The sequence below is a fragment of the Microcaecilia unicolor genome, chromosome 3 (genome assembly GCF_901765095.1).
Source record: "Microcaecilia unicolor chromosome 3, aMicUni1.1, whole genome shotgun sequence".
NCBI classification, from domain to species: Eukaryota; Metazoa; Chordata; class Amphibia; order Gymnophiona; family Siphonopidae; genus Microcaecilia; species Microcaecilia unicolor.
In genome coordinates this window covers 194186836-194193934 of record NC_044033.1, presented here as the reverse complement: position 1 = coordinate 194193934, position 7099 = coordinate 194186836, and positions in this window count along the sequence as shown.

The following is a 7099-nucleotide window of genomic DNA, read 5'->3' as shown; positions in this document are numbered from 1 at the left end:
GAAGGAATTCACTCAAGGCGGTGTACAGTAAGAATAGATCAAACATGAGCAATAGGCAATTACAGCAGTAAAAATATTCAAGTAACAATACAAAATATGGCATGGTATACTACTTGCAATGACTACACAATACGTAATAGAACATTATAATTGGTAGTGACGGGTAAGGCAAAGTTGTAACATATAGATGAGTAAAAAAGTAGGAGGAATTACCCCTTAGTCTACCACCCTGCAATCTCCATTCATTTTCTCTAGTTCTACCACCTCCAAATCTCTGGAAGAGGTTTGTTTATATATTAATACCTTGCAAGTACTTGAATATCTGTATTATATCTCCTCTCCCCGTTCCTCTAGTGCATACATATTCAGGTCTCTTCCCATACGTCTTATGGTGCATACCCTATACCACTTTTGTCGCTTTCCTCTGGTGCAAGCAGAAACAAGAGCGGAAGTAATCAAAAAATGCAAGACAGCCAGTGAAAATATCCAAAGGTATTTATTCTTCAGTTGTAACACTATGAGACAAGTCCTTCAATTCTGCATACAGGTAATACGCAACATAGGCTGTATTTCAGCATCCAGGCCTTCGTCAGGGTTCCTATAAAGCAGTGACTGAAATGGAAAGGCTCAAATAATAACACCTCATGGACATACAAACTAATCAAAACAGCAGTACAGCACACTTAAAATGTCATACTCCACAAATGCATAGCGGCTCAGCTCAGTTTTATTAATAAATAAATAAATAAATAAAAGTGTGCTGTACTGCTGTTTAGATTAGTTTGTGTACGGGCTTATTCATTTGAGCCTTTTCATCTTAAACTGTAGTCACTGCTTTACAGGACCCCCGACAAAGGCCTGGATGCCGAAACACGGCCCTTGTTGGGTATTACCTATATGCAGAATTGAAGGACTTCTCTCATAGTGTTCCACCAGAACAATTAATACCTTTGGCTATTTTCACTGGCTGTCTTAGGACCTGACCACAATACTTCAAGTGAGGCCTCATCAACAACTTGTGCAGGGTCAACAACACCTCCTTTTTTCTGCTGTTTATGCCTTTCTCTGTGCAGGAAGCTGATAGAGAGGTGGCATGGGCCTACAGGAAGGGCCCGGTTTACCAGGGCCGCCAAGAGACTGAGCCGGGCTCGGGCAAGGCCACCTCACCCCCAGGGCCCCCGCCACTGCCCCTCCCAATCACTACTACTGTCGTCTCCCTCTCCTGCTCCCAGGCTGCCGGCGCCACAGTTCCGTCTCCACCTGCCTACCCTCAGCTCCGTCAACAGCCCCTTTCTGTCTGCCACTGGGCTCCCAGCATTAAAAAAAAAATCTCTAAATTGGCAGAGCAGCACCTCACCTCTGTGTGAAAGTGGCAGATCGCCTCTCCTCGGGCCTTTCCTCACTATGCTCCGCCTTCGCGGAAATAGGAAGTTACATCAGACGAGGGCGGGACACAGTGAGGGAAGGCCCGAGGTGATCTGCCACTTTCACACAGACACAAGGCGCTGCGCTGCCAATTAGAGATGTTTTTTTTTTAAACGCAGGGGGCCCGGTGGCAGACAGAAGGGGGCTGTTGACGGTGCTGAGGGTAGGCAGGTGGAGACTGGGGACTGTGGCACCGGTGGCCTGGGAGCAGGAGAGAGACCCTGGCGCCGGGCCCCCCCTTGGAGGCCCGGGCCCGGGGAATTTTGTCCCCCTGTCCCCCACCTCTCGGCTGCCCTGCGGTTTACTGCCAGGATCTGCTCTCCTTCTCTCCTGCTTTCTGCTCTAGGACATGGCTTTTCATCTTCATAGCTGGTGCTGTACATGGATGGGGCTGGTGGATACAGACTGACTCCCATGCTCTTCCTCCCCCCTTATAAACATCGAGAGGACCTTCAGATAGCACAATTTGACCATGGGGCCTGTTTCTCCCTACATGGGGGGAGGGGAGGGGCTGGCCTTTCTGAGGGCATGGAGCTTACCCCCATCTTCCCAAAAGCAGGTAATAGTGGGACAGACACCCCCACCTCAGCTGTTTCCTAATTATTTGTTGTTGCTGATCCCTCCCTCTGCATTGGCGGGGGAGAGGGGGTGGTAGGTGCAGCATTGGTTGTCCCCTTTCTCCCATAGACTGGGCCAGGCTAAACCCCATCTTGGCAGAAAACGGGTGATGCTTCTGCAGTACCAGGTACACCTGGTTTCTCCTTTTTGTCTGTTATGAGGGACCGACCCTGAAATATCATTCCCCCCTCCCCTCCTCTGGGTGCCTCTGGACAGTTACCAGTCTTCGCCAGACCTCTGGAGGGACCACAACTGGAACCAGTAGAAAGGAAAGGTGATGAAACACTGTAGTCCTGTGGGGGACTTTGACTCTTACTCCACTTGTTTTGTCTTGAGGCATTAAAGCATCAGGCTCCATCTTGAATGCAAAAATTATAGGGACAGGCTTATGAACCTCAACATGTATACGCTGGCAGAGAGGAGGGAGAGAGGAGATATAATAGAGAAGTTTAAATATCTCAAGGGCATTTATGTACAGGAAGAGAGCCTTTTTCAAATGGAGAGCTCTGGAATGAGGGGGCATACGACAAAGTTAAGAGGCTTAGGAGGTATTATTTCACAGAAAGGGTGGTGGAGTCGAGGACTGTTCCAGAATTTAAAAAGGCATGGGATAAGCATGTGGGATCCAGGGGCATAGCCAGATAGCCAATTTTGGGTGGGCCTGAGCCCAAGGTGGGTGGGCATGGAATTTCCCCCCCCCCCCAGCCCCTCCAGTTTGCTCTTCTCTCCACCCCTCCCTGCCCACAAACCCCAAATATTAAATACTTGAGCTGGTGGGGTCCCTAAACTCTGCCAGCTGAAGATTTCCGCCTACTACTTGGGCAGCCAGCACTCTTCCAAATGGCAGACAGCAGCACTTGCCTCAAACTGATGCTGCTGCTGCCAGGCTTTTGCATGTGTGAAAACTGAGCATATGCAGAAGGGCCGGTCTTAGAGTCAGCTCAAGGCAAGTGCTGCTGGCTGACTTTTGGAAGAAAACTGGCTGCCCAAGGACAGAAAATCTTCAGCTGGCAAGGTTTGGGAATACCCACCAGCCATAGCAAGAGTGTCACAATTTTGGATGGGCCTGAGTGGTGGGATCGCTTAGGAACAGGAAGAATTAGGGGTTACAGAGGATGGGCAGACTTTATCTGCCGTCATGTTTCTCTGTTTCTTTTTCAGGATAGGTGGGGAGGGGGAAGGCAGGACTCAGGCTGAATACATCGCATTCCTTTACATTGAACTATCCTCTACTACCTGAGCGCTGCTTAGCCCACCCAGCCAGGGGCCAGAAGCAGTGGCGTAGCCACAGGTGGGCTTAGGTATGGCTCAGGCCCACCCAACAGTAGCACATGTTTAGTGGTAGCTGGTGGGAATCCCAAGCTCTGCCAACTGAAGATTTCCCCCTGATGGTAACAAAAATGCTACTCTCCACGACACCGGCACCAGCGCATGCTCAGTTTTCAGTGCATTACTGCTGCCAAGGTGGAAAGAAGCGTTTTCCTTCCAGCTGAGATTTTTTTTTTTTTTGGAGGGGGTGAGAACACTTGATGCCCACCGAATTCTTGCCGAGGCCCACCCAAAATCTGTTGTCTGGCTACGCCCCTGGCCAGAAGGTACCACTGCCAGCCCAAGGCTCAGAGCTTACTGAGGGCAGAGAGCTGGAAAAGTAGCTTCTTGCTTAAAAGCAGCTCATTTTCTGTCTTTTGGGTCCTAGGAACTCTTACGACACAGGGCAGAATTCATTTTCTTTAATTTAAAGAACAGGGCATAAAGTAAATAGTGATGCTATAGCGATGCGGTTAGTTTAGCGGAGTTTAAAAAAGGTTTGGACTGCTTCCTAAAGGAAACGTCCATAGACCATTATTAAATTGGACTTGGGGAAAATCCACTATTTCTGGGATAAGCAGTATAAAATATTTTGTTATTTTTTTGGGATCTTGCCAGGTATTTGTGACCTGGATTGGCTACTGTTGGAAACAGGGATGCTGGGCTTGATTGGTCTGTCCCAGTATTGCAATACTTATGTAGATGGACCAAGCCTGATACTTCCTTAGAGACTGAGGGTGGGATGGGATACTGTTCTTGTGCCTCTGGGGCAGGACAGCCAGCAAACAAGTTCATAAGGATGCAAGATTAAATGCCAGTGTCTGGCTACCCTTTTCCTCACCCCACTTGCTATAGGAGAGCACCAAGCTAAGAGAGGTTACACAGCTGGCTTCTCTCTCTGCTATGATCCACGACCCCTTTTTAGACCTGGGCTTAGTGGAAATGGAAGCCCCAGTTGTAGCACGGACGGTGAAACAGAACAGGAGATGCTGTTTTATTTTTTAACACCTTTCTTTTCTCTCCTGTGTTGCAGATACACTACCCCAACCTGCCCCACGCTAGTCACTGAAACATGGAGGACAGCGGACTGTTGTCACCCCCTTTTCACCCTCACTGGGTTCCTGACTCCCTCCTGCTGCGGGTGGCTGGGGTTCCTGGTGATGCGATTTTTTTTCAACACTGAAAATCACATTGCCAGGGATTTCCAATTACTAGCAAGCAGCACATTGTAGGGGCCTGGAAGAGGCATTGTTCCAGAGACGCTGTGGAGCACCAGCAGGAAGAAAATACTGGCACAGGAGGGCAACAAACCTGGAACCTTGCTCTGGAGGCAACTGTTTGACCGAGATCCAGAGACCAACATGTCTGTTTAGGGTGCAGTGACCCCTGCCCATTTTTCACTTGGCTCTGGGCTGCAGGACTTAGCTCACAAGTGAACAGTGAGATTGCTGTCGTGTTCACAGTGGCTAAGTTCCGCACCTGTGCGTCCCTTACCCAGCTGTGCTGAAGTCAACTACAGTGAGGCCTTCTGGAAGCTACTATCGTGGCAGAAAGTGCATCCAGCTGTTGTCTCCTCAGCCAGGAAGGTTGAGTGGGGGCCCCTGGCTGGGTTCTGCCTCCCGTGCCTACTGAACTGAAAGGCAGTCACTATGCTAAAACTGGCTCAGTTCAGCAGGAACAGGAGTCAGATGCTCCTTGTCAGTACAAGAACCATAAGGAAGGGAGTTTCCTCCAGGATACCACCCATGGCATAAGGCGCCCAACACTTACTGAAAAGGAAACACTAATCTTAGCCTTGCATTAAAGTACCAGGACTAACACTGAGGAAGCAGTGGTGGAAACACTGCATCACGCCCTGGTAAAGGTCTAACACTAGCACCTGGCACTATAGGGCTAGAGCAAGCGGGTGCTGGTTGGGGCCCCTTTGCTCTCTGCCATAGGGCTGCATCTGGGAGAGGGCATCTGCCCTAGGCAACCAGTCTTCCAGCAGCTACAAGCAACGGTAGGGGCATTCAGCATGCTACAAAGGATTCAAGGAGTGTGTGGAATAGGTTATAAGCATTGGTTAAATGTGTTTTCTTGTGTAAAACCGCTCTCTGATTTTAGCCATGGTGGAGGGTGTTGTACAATGTACTAAACTGCCAGGAGAACGGTGTGGCATACGAATCACATACACACACAGCTAGCCACGATTTGCAGATAGAAATTGCAGCAGTGTGTGTCTCCCTGTTCCCACACTGTGACACAGATGGCATTTTTCAACAGGAACAAGAGGGCACGGCCTTATTTCTCACCCCCAAGGAAAGGGTAAATTTCAAATCAGCTGGAGCAAGACAAAATTCAGTTTCCAGGCTCATTTACTTTCCCAGTACCCCCTTGCTTTTTCTGTAATTCTTCATAAAAATCAGGCCTAGATTTCAAAGTACAAGCACCATGGGTTGTTTTCTCTCTGTGAACCGCATTGAAATTCTGCTGAAAGGTAGAAGCCTGCGTTTAGCCCCATGGCAGAGGGGTAAGGGTTAGAGAAGCAGTGTCTCTACGGCCCCTATTAATTGCTGGTAGATGGCTTTGAAAATTCATGTGTAAAAGGTAAAAATATTCAGACCCAAGTGGAAGCCTTTGTTTGAAAGAAAAAGAAAGAATCACCAACGAGAGCATTTTAAGAATAAGTAAATTCAGTGCTGCTACAGGGACAGGTGACAGCATTGCATCCAAAGTGAGAATCACTAGCTGCTTGCCACTGTACATAGAGCTAAGCTGTTTGATTTAGGACAGTCTTTTTTTTTTCTGGCCTACATGAAAGCACTTGAGAGTAGCTGAGTAGTCACCACTGAAGAAATAGCAAAGCAGAACACCCTCACTCTGCCCTGCTACCAACTGCGTAGAGCCAGAGTTTTCAGTGGCATTCTCTTGCTGCCGACACTGCAAAATCATAATTTGGCAGCGGCCTCTAAATGTAAGTCACCTCACATATAAACCCTTCTGAACACAGATCCACAAGTGGTGACTGAGAATGGCACATGGGTGCAGTCCAGTGCTGCTGCCCTGCTAAGGCAGCATCATGGTTTCTTGGTTCAAAAGCAAGCATGGACAAGGGACTGAAAGGGTATATCTATATATTCACATTCCCTGCCAGGAATTACAGCACATTTACTGTAAGAGCTTGCATAGATGGGCCTGGTTCCACCCTGTCAACCTCAAAGCTGTTTCAAGATAGCAGTGTGTGCTCTGTGATGTCACTGCATGCAGCTACGCTGAAGAAATCTCTCCCTAAAGATATTTACTTGCTTCTTATGGAATGTGTGGCCTTAAACCTGATAGCAGAAGTAAAGCAAAAACTTCAGGTCTATGCCCAGCAGTGAAAGGGTCCTGGTCAGAGAGAGATGAGCTCAGCCCATCTTTGGCCCTTCACACCTCACCTGATCCTCAGGCACAGCTTCCTTAACCCCAGGGAGGCATATTTTACTATACACTGAATAATATATTAAGATGAGTGTCTGACCATCATGAACATTTTTCCCAGCACCCTTCACCTCAGAGTTTCAGCAGAACGTTACTCCTTTCCCCTGGTTTTGAAATAGAGAGACAGCATGAGCAAATGCCACTAGGATAGACAGATGTAAATAGACTTAGGCCCTGTGTGCTACAGAGCTGCAGCTTCATTGCCCTTCATGCATATCAAAAGCAGCCATAATACTTTGCTGCATGTGCGCAAGACACAGGGAGGGGTGGTACCCCCCCCCCCCCC